General features: G+C 37.9%; 1 protein-coding gene across 1 annotated transcript in view; it reads right to left on the bottom strand.

Moving 5' to 3' along the window:
• Window positions 1-18,048, bottom strand: part of LOC149948978 (uncharacterized) — a 134,550-nt gene that overhangs the window by 99,987 nt on the left and 16,515 nt on the right. The window lies entirely within an intron of this gene.

Raw genomic sequence — 18,048 nt, 5'->3', positions numbered from 1 at the left:
AACGTGGACTTATCTCAGGCACTGTATAAAACACCGAACTTTTTAGGCGTGTTTTCTTCAGATAATTTAAAACCCATGGTGAAATATCCGCAATCGCTTATCATTAATTTTGATAAAAGGGGCGAAACAGGTTCTCATTGGATTTGCGTCTACGTCGATGGCCGAAAACGGGGATTCTATTTTGATTCAATGGGGCTTCCCCCATTTTTACCCACAATCAGAAAATATTTAAATTCAATGTGTAAGACGTGGACATTTAGCAAAAGACGATTGCAAGGACTAACTAGTAACGTTTGCGGCGAATATTGCGTAATGTATATTTTGCATAGAACTAAAGGACAGAGTACAAAAACGTACTACCAAAAGTTTTCCAAAAATTGGGAAAAAAACGACAGCAAGATATTTTTATCTTTCGCAAATCATGCTAGAAAAATCATCACATCGAATTTAGCGAATCCATTAGCTAGAGAGAGAGGTATGGTGACTGACTGGAAAAAATCCGGTTCCAGAGGATAAAACAATATATTCCCACGCTATCTGGTATCTTTTAGAGATATGACCCGACCTCTCTCGAAAACATGCGCGCACTTCTATGAGTGCCAAACCATTTACTTTCGAATAAAATAAACCATCCAAAAACAAAAAAATTAAAATAGAATCAGAAAGTATTGGTTAACTAGTTAGGACAACGTGGGTGGTTTACGCAATCTAGCATGAAAACAAAACATTGGTAGAAATATATTATTGCATTATTCCTGTACGTTCTATTTAAAGTACTTTCTAAAAGTCATTGAAATCTGTTACCGTCTTGAACCATTGAAATATGTTTTCTACCCGTCATTAACAAAATATCTTTAGTACACGCAAAATAAGATTGGTGAAAAAAACATTGCCTTAGATAATTTAACAGGGATTTAGTTAGCTTTGGGTCTTGTAATGATAAAAAAGATTGAAATTTGACTCTGCCATTTTATTTAATAATATAAACTCATGTACGCGAGAAAAACCATTGTAAACAATTTTTCCTATGTAACTTTTTTCACTCTTAATAAATACTTTAAAAAACGTAATAAAAAAAAAAGACTCTTTATTGAAAATCGCTTACCCTTTTTTTTCCAGAATTTCGTTAAGCCAACCAGTCCAATGCAAGAACGTACTACAATGCGGACTCTTATCTGTAAATTTGTTAGACTTTGCACGAACCTAAACCATCTTCTCGTGACGTACGCTAAGAGGAAGATGGTGGAAATTCCCAGTCTCACGAAATTAATTATCTACGAACACTATTTAACCAATGGAAAAATTTACAGACTTTACCCACACTGAATAGATTCCACACTCAATCACTAACTTAGATTTCATCACGGAAAAGAAGGAGATAGGATATAGGGGCTAGGAAATGGTGGGGATGGAAAATGGTATAAAAAGGGAGTAAATCAATTAGAACAAATTATTCTGATCTGGACCGATGCAAAAAGAAATCAAAATGCGGTAAATATTATTTTAACATTTAAATAACTTTTGGGACAAAAAAATTAAAGATTTTAATTTTCTTCATGTAGAATTGAAGAGATTATAAATAGAATTTTATGGACGAGCCGAAATGACGATAGTATAAAATATGAGCTTAGATTAAGGTAATAAATTAAATTTCACGAATTATATATGCTGTACTAAAGTTAAAATTTTATGTATTGTTCTGTTAGGATTGAGGAGAGAGAAGATGTAGCAGGAAATCGGATGTTCCTACAATTTGTAGAACATCAGCTATACTGGGATGATAGGAGCTCCATACATAGTAGTATGGTTCTACTATCCATACCTATTAATATGGAATAAAAAAATTAACTTTTATCACGATTCTTTTATTTTCCTATCCAACAATAATCATTTCAGTATATATCAAACATTACAATAACAAGGATTATATGCAATTGCAATTGCTAAAATAGTGTATTCTACCGAGTTAATAGTCTCTAAGCGCAATGTATTTTCAGCTATTCTAATCTGCCTAATTTAACACGTGACGAATTTTTTATCGCTAACCGATGAGCAGTAACCTCTATTTTTGGTTACATTTTACATTCTCCCGTGACATCAATTGGTTTCAACCAATGAGAAATCAGGATTTACTTGAAGTTTCGAGTGTTATTTGATCTCTAGATATACGACTCAGCGTTCTTTTAGTTCCTGGACCTCATCGAGAAGAGACACGTAGATTTTCGCGCTCCGTTCCCGCCTTCTCGACTCTATTTACTGGCAAAGGCTTAAGGATTTCCGTAAAAGTAAGTGACTTTATTATTTTACTGTAGAGGGAAATTAGGCCTTGTTTAAATTGAAGTAAATAGACTTAGATTCTAGTCAAATAGTCTTAGAGTCTAACCAAAATAAATAGAAAAAACATTTATTGAAATTTAGGCTTAACCAATTAGGCTTAAGAATGTTGACAATAGCTTATAGAAACTATCAGTTTACAGTATGGACATCGAAGCGTATCGACTTGAAACTTTTCGTCACTGGAGAAACCCCCACGTTACTAAGGAACAACTAGCGAAGGCTGGATTCTACTATATTCAGCGGGGCGATGAAGTACGATGTTACAAGTGCCATGGCGTATTAGAAGGATGGGAATCAGGAGACGTACCAGAATGGGAACATGCTAGATTCTTTCCACACTGTCCGTCGAGGGATAATTCACCATCGGAAAAAAAGTACCTTTCGCAAGAATGGGAGATCCCGGCACCACCAAGGGCAGCGGCACTGGATGACGATTTCATATCTATTCCGGTCAGACGTGGTGAGGTAGAACTTTTATTAAAATTATTTATACAATCCGCACTTGCAGAAGGTAGTTCGTTTCAGCCCATTAAATGAAATTGTACATATTCCTTACGAAGATCGAGTTAATTTTTTTTATATTGATAAAATGCGATTTAAACGCGTTATTTATAATGTCGGTCTAATATTAGAACCTGTTTTACGCAATCATGTAATTAAAAGTAAAATAAAATTGGAAATTAATTAAATTGAAAATAACTTGTTATTATTACCTAGAGATTAGAAATTAAGGAGGTCTGAAGCGATAAGCAAACGGGGTAAAAATCTAATCTCCAGATATCTGCGCGAGGAAAACAAATTCTGGAGAATGGGGATGGGGGAAAGCAACTGGTGATTAGAAGGGGTGAAAGCAATGGGGGAAAGGAGCTGGTGAACGAGAGATAAAGTATCCAGTGAATGGGGGTTGGGGGGAAAGCAACCCGTGAACGGGAGAATCTGGTGAATAGAAATTCTGGTGATTAGAAATTCTGGTGATTGGAAATTCTGGTGATCAAGGGAGGAGAGGCGCGGGTGGGGGAGGAACGGGATAGGCGCGGGTGAACGGCGGGAGCCAAGCTCTTTGTGTCCTTCCGGTGATTGAGAATGAAATTCTCATTCACCAGAAGGACATCCCTTTTCTCTACAATTATTTAGAAAGCAGAAAACAGATAAGTGCGAAGTCGTTTATCTCGAGTTCTCGGTGTATCTTCCTTCTATTTTGGCGCGTCTTCATTAATGGAGGATTCGAGATATACGGTAAATATTCTCCAGTTCGTCCTATCGGCTTCCTAAGCACGATCTCTGCCCCCCCCCCCCTTCTTGTTTATCAACGGAGAGCTTTTGAAATTTCCCTAACGTTGTTTTAAAATGAATATACACGTGTCTATATTTGCCAAAGTGTTTGGGCAACCCTTCCTATTCTCAAACAGCTTGATTTATTCAACTGGTTTCCATAGAGTTACCGCGTTTGATCATAAGGAAACATACACACGCAAGTATTACAAGTGTAGCTTTCTGCGACCGTATTTTTCCTACCACCGACAAATTTGAAAAATTAGCCAATTGATATGAAGCCCTTAAAAATGTGTTTATTTATTACAAGAATTTAGTTACGATCCACGGCCATTTTGCTCTAATTTAAAGGGGAACGGCCAAGCGTTTCCAAATATGGCCTTATTTCCGTATCAAAAGATTAACAAGACGTTCAATATACTAACACGTACCATTTTTGTCTTGAAACGAAAAATAACGCCAGGTGTTTGGGTTTGAATTTTCGCCGCCCTAACCCCGTATGGGCGATTTGCGAACTATCCTAACTTTTAAAATCGCGCAATTTAGGCTTTGGTCCAGGGCCGTCTTAAGGCATGGGTTAAGTGGGCTACAGCCCAGGGCCTCCAGCCAGTTGGGGGGCCCCGTAAAGGCCATCCATACTCTAGGGATAAGGGATTAGTTAGTTAAATATTAAATATTATGTATCTTTTAGTTACGTCTAAAGTAATTTGACTCATCGCCACATCGCGTATCATACGGTAGTAACGGTACCAACAATTTCTAAAACCTAACAGCGAGTCACTGTCAGTAAAATCTTATTTTCAGTAGGACTATGTTTTACTTTTGAAATTAAAAGCTTTGGTTTGATTATTGTGTAGTTGAATTTAGACGGACATACAAAGGCTGACCGTTGGGGATCGCAAAGGTCTTAAGAAATAATTTAGCCCAGGGCCCCAAAAGGTCTTAAGACGGCCCTGCTTAGGTCTCTTATAACTGGAACGCGCCGCGCGTGAAAAACATATTTTTCGCGTCTTCAGCAGCGCGTGCTTTTACGTGGTTTTTCTGTCTCACCGAATTCTCACCAGGTGTCGCGGCGGACACGCGCTTTTCGATTTCCCGAAATTTCTTTATTTTATTAAAAATTAACCACTCAATATTTTTAATGCGGTTTTCACCATAAATTTTAGTTTTAAATGAGCTATAGGGCTCTTTAACTGGTTAAAGCTTGACCGTTCCCCTTTAAACAACGAGAGGGGGAAGGGAAACGTCACCGTTGCGTGCTTCAATCGCGTCGGAAGACGTCCGTTTTATCCACCTTACATGTACGTATAAAATCAATAGAAATAAAGCTAAATACCACTTTAATTACGTAATAAAATTTTATTTAGAAACATAATAAAATTTCTTAACAACTAGTTTCGCGTCTCTCCAGGCGCATCATCAGGTCTAAATTCTCGAGCTAATCCCGAGCTTCTTCGGTTTGTTGTGTAAACGGTCCTCATAAACCCGAATAAATTCACAACGAAGTTTTTTATCGCCATCAAATCGTGTTAATTTTCTTTCGGTCGTACTTTCTCAATAACCTAAATATGTTCTTGATATCTTTAAAAAAACCTCCAAGAAATATCCCCTTCATCTAAAATAGTTTTCACTGTTCGACTTTTAGTGTAGCCTAATTTCCCCCCTGCCTTCATTTAAAACACCAAAATTACATTCTAGAAATTCCCGGTCTAGATTTCGCTAATTATCTCTACCTAGAAAATATTTACGCATGGTTAATACATCCTAAAACCTTTTTTCGCTTTATTTATTCATTAATTAAAACTAACTACGTTTTTTCTCCACCGACCTGAGTCGAGCAATTTTAATGGGAAAATTCCTGAAGCGAGATTGGCTTGAAGTTTCGAGTTCCTACTCTAACTCCATCTATCGATTGAAATAGGAAGTCGACGGGAAGGGGATAATGGGGGACGGCAATTCCGGATTTAGAAATTGAGACGATGAAATGGACCTAACCTATAGTATACGATTGCAGATGCCACTACCGGGAGAGTAGGTTTCGGTTCAATTGTCAGGTGACTTTTATCCATTTAAAGAAAATTGTTGAGTGGGCTGGAATTTAGGTTTCCAACTGATGCGATATACCTGACGATTAAGAAAAGAGAAATAGCTTCGTTCAAATTGATATTAATTCCCAAGATATACTTCCTTTTTCAAAAATTGGAAGGTTTTTTCATTCTTTTTCGTTTCTTAAGCTACTCGGTGCCCATTTTGAGTAAGGAGCGGTGCCATCTATCGACGCGTACCGGACTCATGTTTTTGCAATATAAACTAATCTCATTGCTTTTCTGATTTATTACTATTCTTTATTAATTAATTGCATTTCTTAGAAAATAATAATACTCAGCTAGGCCTAAGTTAGCTAGCGACTTTTATCGCCTGATGAAATTTCGAAAATGCTAAAATCAAGGGTGTATCCAGGATTTTTATTTCAAGTGGGGTTTGAGTGGTGAACTCCCCAATATTGACCAAAAAGCCAGTTACGTTGCAGCCCCTTAATCTATTTTTTGGGGGGGTCAAACCCACAAATATACCCCCTTTAAGAAAAGAAAGTTAGAGTACCGCCCTTGGACATTTAAAACTGTCTTTCGGGCAGAAGGATGGAGAAACGATTTCTGGAATGGGCTTCTGGAATTCGAAAAATTCGTCCATCCATGGGCCCTTGAGGCACTTCCGAGATGATTTACCGTTCAGGTAGATTTTAATAAAATCCTTAATGTCGCTGTTGGGGTATCCCAATAAATCTTTCTACGTCGTTACTTACTTCGTACATAAGATCAAGGCAGGCGGAAAAGGGGCAATCCGCTAGAAATTACCGGGGCCCGTACAGCCGGAAGGGCCCGGATTTGCAGAAACGAGGAAATCCGTCTTCCGGTTTTCTCTCCGTACTCGTATAGACATCTCTAGTAGTAACGGCTCTGGTGGGGTCCGGGGCAAATTTCAACGGGCCCTTTATGTGACATTCTCGTTAACTGCATGATTTGGAAATGAACAAATAGTTTGTTTTTTGAACTTTTCTCAAATCTTCCAATTTCTTTCGAGTCGCAATCCAATCATAATTAACGTAAGCCCAAATTTAAGCGCCGGACTATAATTTGCCTTTTTCCAACTTGCTTTTTTTCTTTCGACCCACTTTTTATCTAACTTGGGATATATTTTTTTCGACGTGCAAGAAACCTACCCGCGCATTTACAGAACAATTATTTATTTAAATGCAGTCTCTCAGGGTTAGACGATACATGTACACTTTTTTCATTTACTTCCAGATCTTTTCTCGAAGCGCCAAATTTTTTTTTATTTTTCTAGTTTATTCGAAGTTTGAGGCCCTTAGTCGATGAGTTATTTTTAAGGGGCTGTTAATATTCGGGTTATGAAACTGCGTCTACAATTTTTGGGGTAACTTTTCAACATTGTTAATGTATTTTAATTATTTCATGATAGGTTCCCCGGTCGTTTCAACTTGGTTCTTATTTTTATATAATTAAACAATATTTATTGTAATTACGTAACTCAAAGGATAACTTTGACAATCATTTCACAAGTTACGATGTCCGTAGGTGGAATTTCACAAGTTACGATGTCAGTAGGTGGGATTTCACAAGTTACGATGTCAGTAGGTGGGATTTCACAAGTTACGATGTCAGTAGGTGGAATTTCACAAGTTACGATGTCAGTAGGTGGGATTTCAAAAGTTACGATGTCAGTAGGTGGAATTTCACAAGTTACGATGTCAGTAGGTGGAATTTCACAAGTTACGATGTCAGTAGGTGGAATTTCACAAGTTACGATGTCAGTAGGTGGAATTTCACAAGTTACGATATCAGTAGGTGGAATTTTACAAGTTACGATGTCCGTAGGTGAAATTTTACAAGTTACGATGTCCGTAGGTGGAATTTCACAAGTTACGATGTCAGTAGGTGGAATTTCACAAGCTACTAAGGAAACGATTTTTGAATGTTGATCAAATGCACTTTGATCAAAAGGACCCACTGTCGATCGTTTGCAATTCGATGAAAAGGACCCACATAGTTCTTATGACGCTCCATCCATATTTGAATATTCAAATCTTTGTTAACTACCATAGTTATAATCGTACGACGCGGTCGGCTAACCGAATTGTGAATGGATAAAGTATAGAATCATTTTGGTGAAATTTAAAAAAAAATGGTTTGAGCTTAAGTTTCGGTAGATGGTGCTAGTATTTTCTTTAGCTGAAATTTTACTTCTCCCTGATAACGAGTGCACTGCGGTTGCAACACTTCTACAGGCACCACTAGGCCAAATTTACTTTTTCTCGGTTCTGCATTATAAATATATTTAATGCACTTCACCGATATATTTACTTGGACATATTAAGGAGTATATTATTTTGAAGTGATTTAATTAGTAAATGACCAATATAATAATTTGCATTTGACCAAATGAGAAACTTACTTCTGAAATATAATTAATTGGACTTGAAAAGTTGAGCTGCCGTACGAAATAAAATCCAATTTAACGGAGCTTCCAAATTATCGATCCATTATCAATTTTAAAAAACTATTCCGTATTACCAGAAGTAGTTGTAATATTTCTCTATTGAGATAAGTATACATTTAGGATGTAAAAATGAAACATGTAACTTCGCATGTTCGAGGCGCTTTTTCAATGCAAATTTTGCCAAACTACCGAATCATACAGCGCATCGCTGTATTGTAAATTGCTTGTATTGTATTACTTCGCCTTATGACCCAAAATGTGAAAATTGTACTCCGTAGAACTTATTCATAAACCATATTTTTCTTACGAAATAGTTAATAAAATCACGATAATCACGAATATCTAAAAGATATATTAGATACTCCTGGTAATAATATTTTTAAATATTTAAAATATTTTCTTTCTTAATTTTTTGAGATACCTGACTTTTTGAACAAAGGTAAGAAAATATTACAATGAAGGAAAATTTGAATCCATAGTTTTCCTATAAAAGAGTTTAAAAAAACATTATAAAAATACTTCTGGAATTAATATTTTTGTATTTTTATTTTTTTAAATTTATTATTTGATGTACCCGGTTTTTGGGAAAAATATTATAAGGAAAATTTCAATCTATACTTTCCTTTCAATATTTTATAAAATAAAAAGTGGTTTGCCCAACTTGTTAAAATGTTGCTCTTACGTCACAACATCCAGATTTTTTAGTATATTCTTCGCACGAGCAATTTGCACGCGCGCTAAAAAAAGCAATATTCCTCGCGACTGTAGCACGCGCACGTAGACTTGTAAAAGTAAGAGACTGTGACGTAACTAGATCGTTTTAGAGATAGTAACGATAACCATGAGTTTCAAATAGGTACATTAAATACTGGTAATAATATTTTTTAATATTTAAATTAGTCTTACAATTTTTATTTAAAATTTCAATTTTTGAGATAACTGGTTTTTGGAACTTCAATAACGACGAACAATATATATCATTGACTTTATCAAATAAATGGAGAAAGACAACACGATGGTTATAAATTGGACAACGACATCCATCGAAGAATGCGACCCTAATTTTAATGAATGGTCCACGCAAAAGCGTCCAAGTGTGAAACCAAATCTTGCCCCTTTCTTCCCATCTCGCGCCAATTCAATCATTGTAAGATACTACGATAATTAAAATAAATTCCCTTTATTCATAAATTTCGACCGAAAGGTAAGTAACAAAAGTGGTAGAGCGATAAAAGAGGCACCCTAAAATACTATTTAGGTCACTGAGAACGTACGAATCGACCCTTTTACAGAAGAAAGATGTACTACCGTACTGAAATTCACGATGCGATATAAACTGTTACGCCATCAGTCGCGGATTTGTTTTAAAAATATTGTTATTAACTCAATTATGTAGCCATTTATGATTAATTAAATTAATTAAATCCTTATGAACTAATTAATAACCTACAGTTTCTATAAATCAAAGCTTTTCTATTTTAGGAGTTCTGAAAAATATCAAGAGATGGCGCCTCATTTTTGGCTACAACGCGATTATCGTCATGACAAGGTGGGTTCAGCTTTTTGCGTTACTAATAATAAACCTTTTATCGAAAGATTAAAACCAATACTAGATGGTGCTATACAATTTGGGAAAATGGGCGTTTCCGTTTGAGAGGAGGAGCTTAGGTAGTAGATCATGAGAGGGAGCCTCGTACGTTCTCAGTAACCTCAATATATTTTTGGCCAGGCATTTGAAAGTCCTGAAAAATAGCACTTAAGAAAAGAGAAATACAAATATCCGTTAAAAAAGTTTAAATTAAATTTTACACTAAAACAAGGGCGAGTTTAAATTAGGACTAGACCATCAACGTTTTTTACAACCCAGCGCTACGTGGAGTAGCCGGGGTGGGGAGCTTTACTCGTCCAAATTAATTTCACCCACGGAATCGTGGAAATTGTACGATTTAAGCTCCCTCTGGTTTTTTTAGCCGAGAACGGAGCTTTTCCCCATCGTCTCTATCATTTTTTTGGGGGTGTAAGCTAAGCTCGTAGTTTAGCAAAGTGGACTGTACCCTTTAACTACGCGGGTTAGTAGTAGCGGGTGACTGAGGCGGTGTCGGAGGTAGGGCTGAGAGTGCTCGAGTGTAAATGGCCATTCGAGGCACAATTTATAATTAGTACCAATGAATCCCGCGAGCTTTGAAAGTAATCTTCTTTGCAGACCACTTTAGCAAAAAATATCCAGAATAAACCCCCTACGCCGTTAAAATTTAGCCGGCGGCGGCGATACGATTATTTTTTGGCGGCGGCGCAATCGGCGTGCGCGGATTTTTAAATCGACTTGACGTGGCGTTGAACCAAAATAAATCGGCGGCGTGGTGCGCAAAATTTGTTTAGAAACCTTCAATTTCGAAATATAATGAACAAACAATTTAAAGCGGAATCAAATAGAAAATGTTACAATTTTTCAAAACATTTTCACATCTTAAAATTAATATTTCAGAAATTTTCGTAAAGTATATCGCTGTCGGCGCGCCGTGTGAAATCTTTCGGCGGCGGCGTGGAAAAATAGTTGGCGATGGCGGCTTGGGGGCGCGTAATTTCGGCGGCGTCGGGGACTAATTCCGAAACGTTCCCTCCCGTCACGCCCTCCCCACCAGCGCCATCTCACGCCAGCGGAGGGGACGGTAAAAAGGGGGTGGGAGGGTCTTTTCTTTCGCGATATTTCGCTTTTTCTTTCTCTTCCAAATTACTCCCGCTCTCAATCTGGCGTGATTTGTGTGGTGAACCAAATAGAAAGTTAGCCCCTGTCTCTACCCTCCCGCTCCCGCCCAGTAAAAAGGCTGCCCTCTTTACGCTCAGTCACTCTTGGTATCCCTCCGCTCCTAAAAAGAAGCCCTTCTTTGCAATTGTTTTTCCCTCTTTCTTTTTTCTTTTATTCCACTTTCCAGTCCGAAAACCGTAAATTTTTACCATTCGTTTTTTCTTAGTTCATTTCGTTACCTGAGTTTCAAAACCACGTAACTCTCATTTTATCGTAATTCTGTTATCAACAATTTCTTGGGCATTTTTGTATATATGATTATCATAATCAAGAGCGTATCCAGAATTTAAATTCGGATGAAGTTTAAAATTTACACGCCTCTTATAGACCAAAAGGTTCCTGACACTTGAAAGAATTATAAACGATTTGCACCTTGTCCCCTTGATCCTTTTCAAGGTGGTAAAATTCTTAAAAACCCTTACACACGACCTTGATCATCATGCATAGAATAGATTTTGTCTCACGCCGAAAACTAGGTGTCACCATTTTGGACCAACTGTTACTGGCAGTACTGTTGTCATAGTTTCGGGACGTAAAATATTATTCCCTAATTAATTTGATATTTTCTAAACAGGAAGAAAAATACCATTTATCCCTGTAATTTAGTATTTTATAAATCACCGGGCCATGGTCACACGGCGGACTAAATCGATTCAAATCTGAGTTTAAAATTAACTATTGAAAACGGTTTCGATGCTCACGGGCCTTACGTAGCAACTAGTAATAATCTTTATTGCTTGTATTTTTTAATAAAGCAGGAGTCCTGACGATGAAATATTAAAGCATAGACTGCCGTCCAAAAGGCCTTTTACCATGGTTGTAGTATCGTTCATCACTTCATGTGCCCTGGTTTATCGCAAAAATATAGCCACCAAATGCTTTATCCATAATTACGTAGTACGTACCCGCTGAAGTTGCTGAACAGTCTTCGTGTTGCTACCGAAACTGAGATTACAGCAAGTATCTTCGCTATAATAATTCATTTCGATCAGACGACGACTCGATTAGTTATTTCACTAGCTAGTTAGTGGCTTTTAGTTGTCGTCTGACCGTGATTTAATTTGGTACTAACCAAATACCACTCCTAGTTAAAGGTAGAAAAATTTCATTCCCTTAACCAATTTGGCAGGTTCTAATCAACCAACAAGTAGGTCGTTTTATGTATTTAGCTAAGGTAGACTATATGAAAAGAGTATATTTCAAAACATAGTAATATTATAAATGAAATATGTACACAAACATTCGCTCATTAGGTACAATGGTTTGTTTAAAACTTTAACTGCTAAATGATAAAATGTGTATTTATAATGTGGTCAAATCCTGGCCACTTCATACTTCAAATAGGAAGGTATGCTAGCAGGCGCCTGTACGATGACTGTTATTAGATTTGACAACTTTGAGTTCGATTTTTTTTCAAAATTTGGTTTTTCCAGTTACTATGTTTTTAAATTCGGGTAACGTTTTTCTGCGGACTTTAGGGGTCATGAAATAGGGGAAATGGTGGTACATTTCTTTATATAAATCCTTTTTATCTATTTTTACTATTTTTCTTTTTTGTCCCCTGTGGGTTTCTACCGCTCGTCGGTAGGTGACGCTGTGATAGAAAACCTTTTTTTTTGGTTCTTCCCCTCGTGAAGTGGCAGTATTGAGTTTACCTTATAATACGAGTATGCATTGAGTTGGGAATATAGTACTTCTAGCGGCACAATTTTTATCTCCTGTGGCTGGGGTCTTGAAGAACACTTTCTGTACGAACCGAAACAGTTCTCATTAGTCGGTGGCGTCACCTAGCTTTAAAAGAAAATATAGTTTTTCAAATGTTATCTGCTTATACTCGTTTCACGCTAGTGGTAGATAGCGCCACTGGCTTAAATTATTATCACCGCTTACATGCGGTAGATGACGCCACTATCTAATGATAACGGTTTCGGTTCGTATTTCACGAAAGTGTCCCTAGCCATCAAATACAAATTTTGGCTCTAGAATTTCTATATTCCCAACTCAATGCATGGATGTAGTGTGCGTCATCTCGCCCTAAACAATGTTATATTCTGTTTTGTGTTATATTATATTGGGACTCGTTTCTTTAGTAAATTTTTCTCTCCCTCTTTTGAAGTGAAAGATGAAATTTAATTTAAAAAAAAGGTAGAATGGTAGCACAAAACCTTTTAAAGGGAATATAACATCAGGTATTTTGTTTCGTAACGCTTAATTTTCCTGCCACATTTTAGCTGTATTGTACCACTTTAGGAAAGTGACTATGGAATTACGGAAAACAATATTTGGGACTAAAGTGCGACAATCCTGACGAGAGTGTATAGATCTAGAGTTTACTAAGTCAATCATTTAAAACTGATCTAAAGTGCGACAAACCTGACGAGACTGTATAGATCTAGACTTTACTAAATCAATCATTTAAAACTGATCCAAAGAGCGACAAAACTGACGAGACTGTAGAGATCTAGACTTAACTAAACAAAGCCCTCGACCAATCCATTTAAAAAATAATTTAAAGGGTGACAAAACTGACGAGGCACACCTAGATTTAGACTTGACTAAAACAATCCATTTTAAAATGTATCTAGAGTTCAACAAAACTAACAAAACGAAACTAGATTTAGACTCTACTAAACCAATCCATTTAAAAAACGATCTAAAGCGTGACAAAGCTGGAGAGACTTAAAATGGATTGGTTTAGTGAAGTCTTAACCTATTTTAAACGGATTTAAAGCGCGACAATCTTGACGAAACAAAACTATATTTTTATTGCACTAAAGCAATATATTTCAAAATGAAATCTAAGCAAGCGATCACATTTTTGTTTGTAAATCAACGAGTGACTTTTCTCCAGCCTGAGAGATAGGAAATTATTCCACCCCCCAAAATATTCCTCGAGAGGTTGCATTGTCTTGAAGCTCGTGAATAGAGCTTGATTTTTTTCTCCATTAACAATCCCGCGCGTTTTTAGGCTGACTCAAAATAACGTCGAGAAAACTTCTCCCACGAACAAAGAGCGTTCGGCTCTTTTCCGCCCATTTCGAAACCCCCGTTTCCGGCCCCCTCCAAAGAGAAAGAAAAACCGTGAAATAAAACCATTTGAAATGGAAATGTTTTCCTAAACAAGGTATATATACGACATATAGTAATGCCTTTTCCGTATGCGCGCTACTTTGTGCCCTGTCGGCGAAGTCGCCGTCTTATTACGGGTCCCTTATCAAGAAAGAGATAAAAACAGAGAAAGCCCTGAATAATTTAGAAATATATTTTTCGGCGCCGTCATTTCCTCAAGCTACGACTCGACTCTGCGGAGATAAAAAATATTTTTAAAGGAATACGGAGTTATAAATAAAATGGAAATGTTTATTCCCAATTCGACGTTAAAAAATAATTCCATTTTATTCTTTTCAACCCAGTTATTTTCGCCAAACGCGCCCGTGATAAAAATGAGAGTCCTCTTCAAATTTCTTCCTATCTGGGAGAAAGAAAAAAATGGATGGAAACTTTGTTTAAAACTAGGGGATTCGCATCTCTAAGCTTTCAGGAGAGAACCTTAAGGCGGCCCAAAAACATAGTCGCGCCAGAGTCGTGTGTTTTTTTTTGTCCATACCGGTAGTTGTTGGATATTTTTTTCTCGTTGATTTTATTCCCTTCCAGCTCTCTTTTCGTTCGGAGTTCCCCGAGAGCGTCGCTTCTTCTACAAACCCACCCTCGCCCATCGTGTTTCTTAAAAGCACAACTCAATTTTGAACGTATGTTACATCAACCTTCTTTTTCCTCTCTTACTCGCTACCGGTTCTTGTACTCGCTTGTCCTTTTACCTTCTGTACCGGGTGCTGCTTTCTCTCTTGGACCAGCCCGGGCTTCCCAGTAAAGCGCCCGTGTATTGTAAGTTTGGGAAAATACAGTACGCACGTTCGAACGAAAGCGGGAAAATCGGAGAAGCATTTCTCCGAATCTACGCGTTGAATCATTCTACCGTCACGGCACCTTTGAATCAGTGAACTTTACCCCAATCTAGGCGTCGAATATTCACGCCGCTCACGGGGCTTCTGGCTCAGTGCTCAATCAGCGCGGGAAATATTCATTCCTCTTCACGGCGCTTGTGGCTCCGCGGAACCGTTCCCCACTGTGGCTTTGAATATTCATTATCCCCTTACGGGGCCTCTGAATTAGCGTATCAGTCTCCCACTCTGTGTGTTGAATATAGATTCCCCCATGGGTTATGAATATTAATTCCCCCATCACGGAGCCTCTGAATCCGAGTATTATTTGTCCCTTCTTCCCGTTGAATCTTCATTCCTCCTCACGACTCCTCTGAATACGAGTACTATTTATCCCTTCTTCCCGTTGAATATTCATTCCCCCCTCACGACTCCTCTGAATCCAAGTATTATTTATCCCTTTTTCCCGTTGAATATTCATTCCCCCCTCACGGCTCCTCTGAATCCGAGTATTATTTATCCCTTTTTCCCGTTGAATATTCATTCCCCCCTCACGGTTCCTCTGAATCCAAGTATTATTTATCCCTTTTTCCCGTTGAATATTCATTCCCCCCTCACGGCTCCTCTGAATCCAAGTATTATTTATCCCTTTTTTCGCGTTGAATATTCATTCCCCCCTCACGGCTCCTCAGAATCCAAGTATTATTTATCCCTTTTTCCCGTTGAATATTAATTCCCCCCTCATGACTCCTCTGAATCCGAGTACTATTTATCCCTTCTTCCCGTTGAATATTCATTCCCCCCTCACGGCTCCTCTGAATCCAAGTATTATTTATCCCTTTTTCCCGTTGAATATTCATTCCCCCCTCACGGCTCCTCTGAATCCAAGTATTATTTATCCCTTTTTCCCATTGAATATTCTTCCCCCCTCACGGCTCCTATGAATCCAAGTATTATTTATCCCTTTTTCCCGTTGAATATTCATTCCCCCCTCACGGCTCCTCTGAATCCAAGTATTATTTATCCCTTTTTCCCGTTGAATATTCATTCCCCCCTCACGGCTCCTCTGAATCCAAGTATTATTTATCCCTTTTTCCCATTGAATATTCTTCCCCCCTCACGGCTCCTATGAATCCAAGTATTATTTATCCCTTTTTCCCGTGAAATATTCATTCCCCCCTCACGGCTCCTATGAATCCAAGTATTATTTATCCCTTTTTCCCGTTGAATATTCATTCCCCCCTCACGGCTCCTCTGAATCCAAGTATTATTTATCCCTTTTCCCGTTGAATATTCATTCCCCCCTCACGGCTCCTCTGAATCCAAGTATTATTTATCCCTTTTTCCCGTTAAATATTCATTCCCCCCTCACGACTCCTCTGAATCCGAGTATTATTTATCCCTTCTTCCCGTTGAATATTCATTCCTCCTCACGGCTTTTCTGAATCCGAGTACTATTTATCCCTTCTTCCCGTTGAATATTCATTCCCCCTCACGGCTCCTCTGAATCCAAGTATTATTTATCCCTTTTTCCCGTGAAATATTCATTCCCCCCTCACGGCTCCTCTGAATCCAAGTATTATTTATCCCTTTTTCCCGTTGAATATTCATTCCCCCCTCACGGCTCCTCTGAATCCAAGTATTATTTATCCATTTTTCCCGTTGAATATTCATTGCCCCCTCACGGCTCCTCTGAATCCAAGTATTATTTATCCCTTTTTCCCGTTGAATATTCATTACCCCCTCACGGCTCCTCTGAATCCAAGTATTATTTATCCCTTTTTCCCGTTGAATATTCATTGCCCCCTCACGGCTCCTCTGAATCCAAGTATTATTTATCCCTTTTTCCCGTTGAATATTCTTTCCCCCCTCACGGCTCCTCTGAATCCAAGTATTATTTATCCATTTTCCCGTTGAATATTCATTCCCCCCTCACGGCTCCTCTGAATCCAAGTATTATTTATCCCTTTTTCCCGTTAAATATTCATTCCCCCCTCACGACTCCTCTGAATCCGAGTATTATTTATCCCTTTTCCCCGTTGAATATTCATTCCCCCCTCCTCTGAATCACGGAGTCTATGGCTCAATTTTGAAGTTCGAAACCCTGAGCGTTGAATATTAATTCCCCCTTCACGTCGCTACTCTTTCGTTCATACTGGCAAACGTGACATATACAAACGTGTTACGGGGAAACACTGTCTGGTCCAAGGGGCAACGCGGCACCCTGTATACTGTTTGGCAGTTTGCAAAACCTTTAAGAACAGCTCGTAAGTGTCAGTCGTCCACTTACAGCTCGTACCCTGCCCAGCTCGCTTCGAACGGCGCTGTCAACCGGTGATACGTACGAAACATCTAAAAAATTTTATATTATTGCTCGGCCTTCTACGCGTCCGTATTCGCCTGGGAGTAGAAAATCTTTCCCAAGTTTTGGTTTGGGAGTTGGCCCTACACGCCTCCCGTATGAACATCCGAGTTTGTGTTTTTTCTTATTCACTGGCTTAAGTTCGCTGCACTTCCTTTCTCGTGATAGACCTTTTCTCCGGCGATTTCCGAAAATGGGGACTGTGTTTTTAAGGTCTTCAAAAAAACATAAACTCATTTTCTTTAAGTTGGATCGAGCTCGACTCGGTCATTTTGATTTGTACCCGTTTGTCACTTTTTCTTATATATAAGTGGAATATTGGATATTTTACGCTCTGGTGTATCTCAAATAAAACTAGCCGCTGCTATGGGCTTTGAGTCTATCATTTTAAAAGGAAAACCTGGGATATTTAGTAAAGTTTTTCAGATGGGGTAAAGACTCTCAGCATAGCGTTGTAAAGAGTAGAGGAACGCTCAAATAAATTATCTCAACCCGAAGCGAGGAAAAACATCGTCTTGTAATAAAATAGATAAGCGTATTAAGAAAATAAAAAATATCCGTTAGCTGTTGAAAAGTGTTGAAACTAATAAATAATATACAACCAGAATCTATAAAAGGTTGTAAGTATCGAGAACGATGGTTAAAGTGTTAATTAAGACGGCTATTTTAAATTATAAAATAATTAAGGGTCTAAATTGGAAATGTGTTCTAAATAGATTTTCAATCAATATCTATTTAACAAAATACAACAAAACTTTCCATTTATCTTAAAACATTCCTATAAATAATAATAAACTGTATGGTTTTGAGTA

The sequence above is a fragment of the Leiobunum rupestre genome, chromosome 4 (genome assembly GCF_980474605.1).
Source record: "Leiobunum rupestre chromosome 4, qqLeiRupe1.1.hap1, whole genome shotgun sequence".
NCBI lineage: Eukaryota > Metazoa > Arthropoda > Arachnida > Opiliones > Sclerosomatidae > Leiobunum > Leiobunum rupestre.
This window is presented reverse-complemented; position numbering and strand designations above follow the sequence as displayed.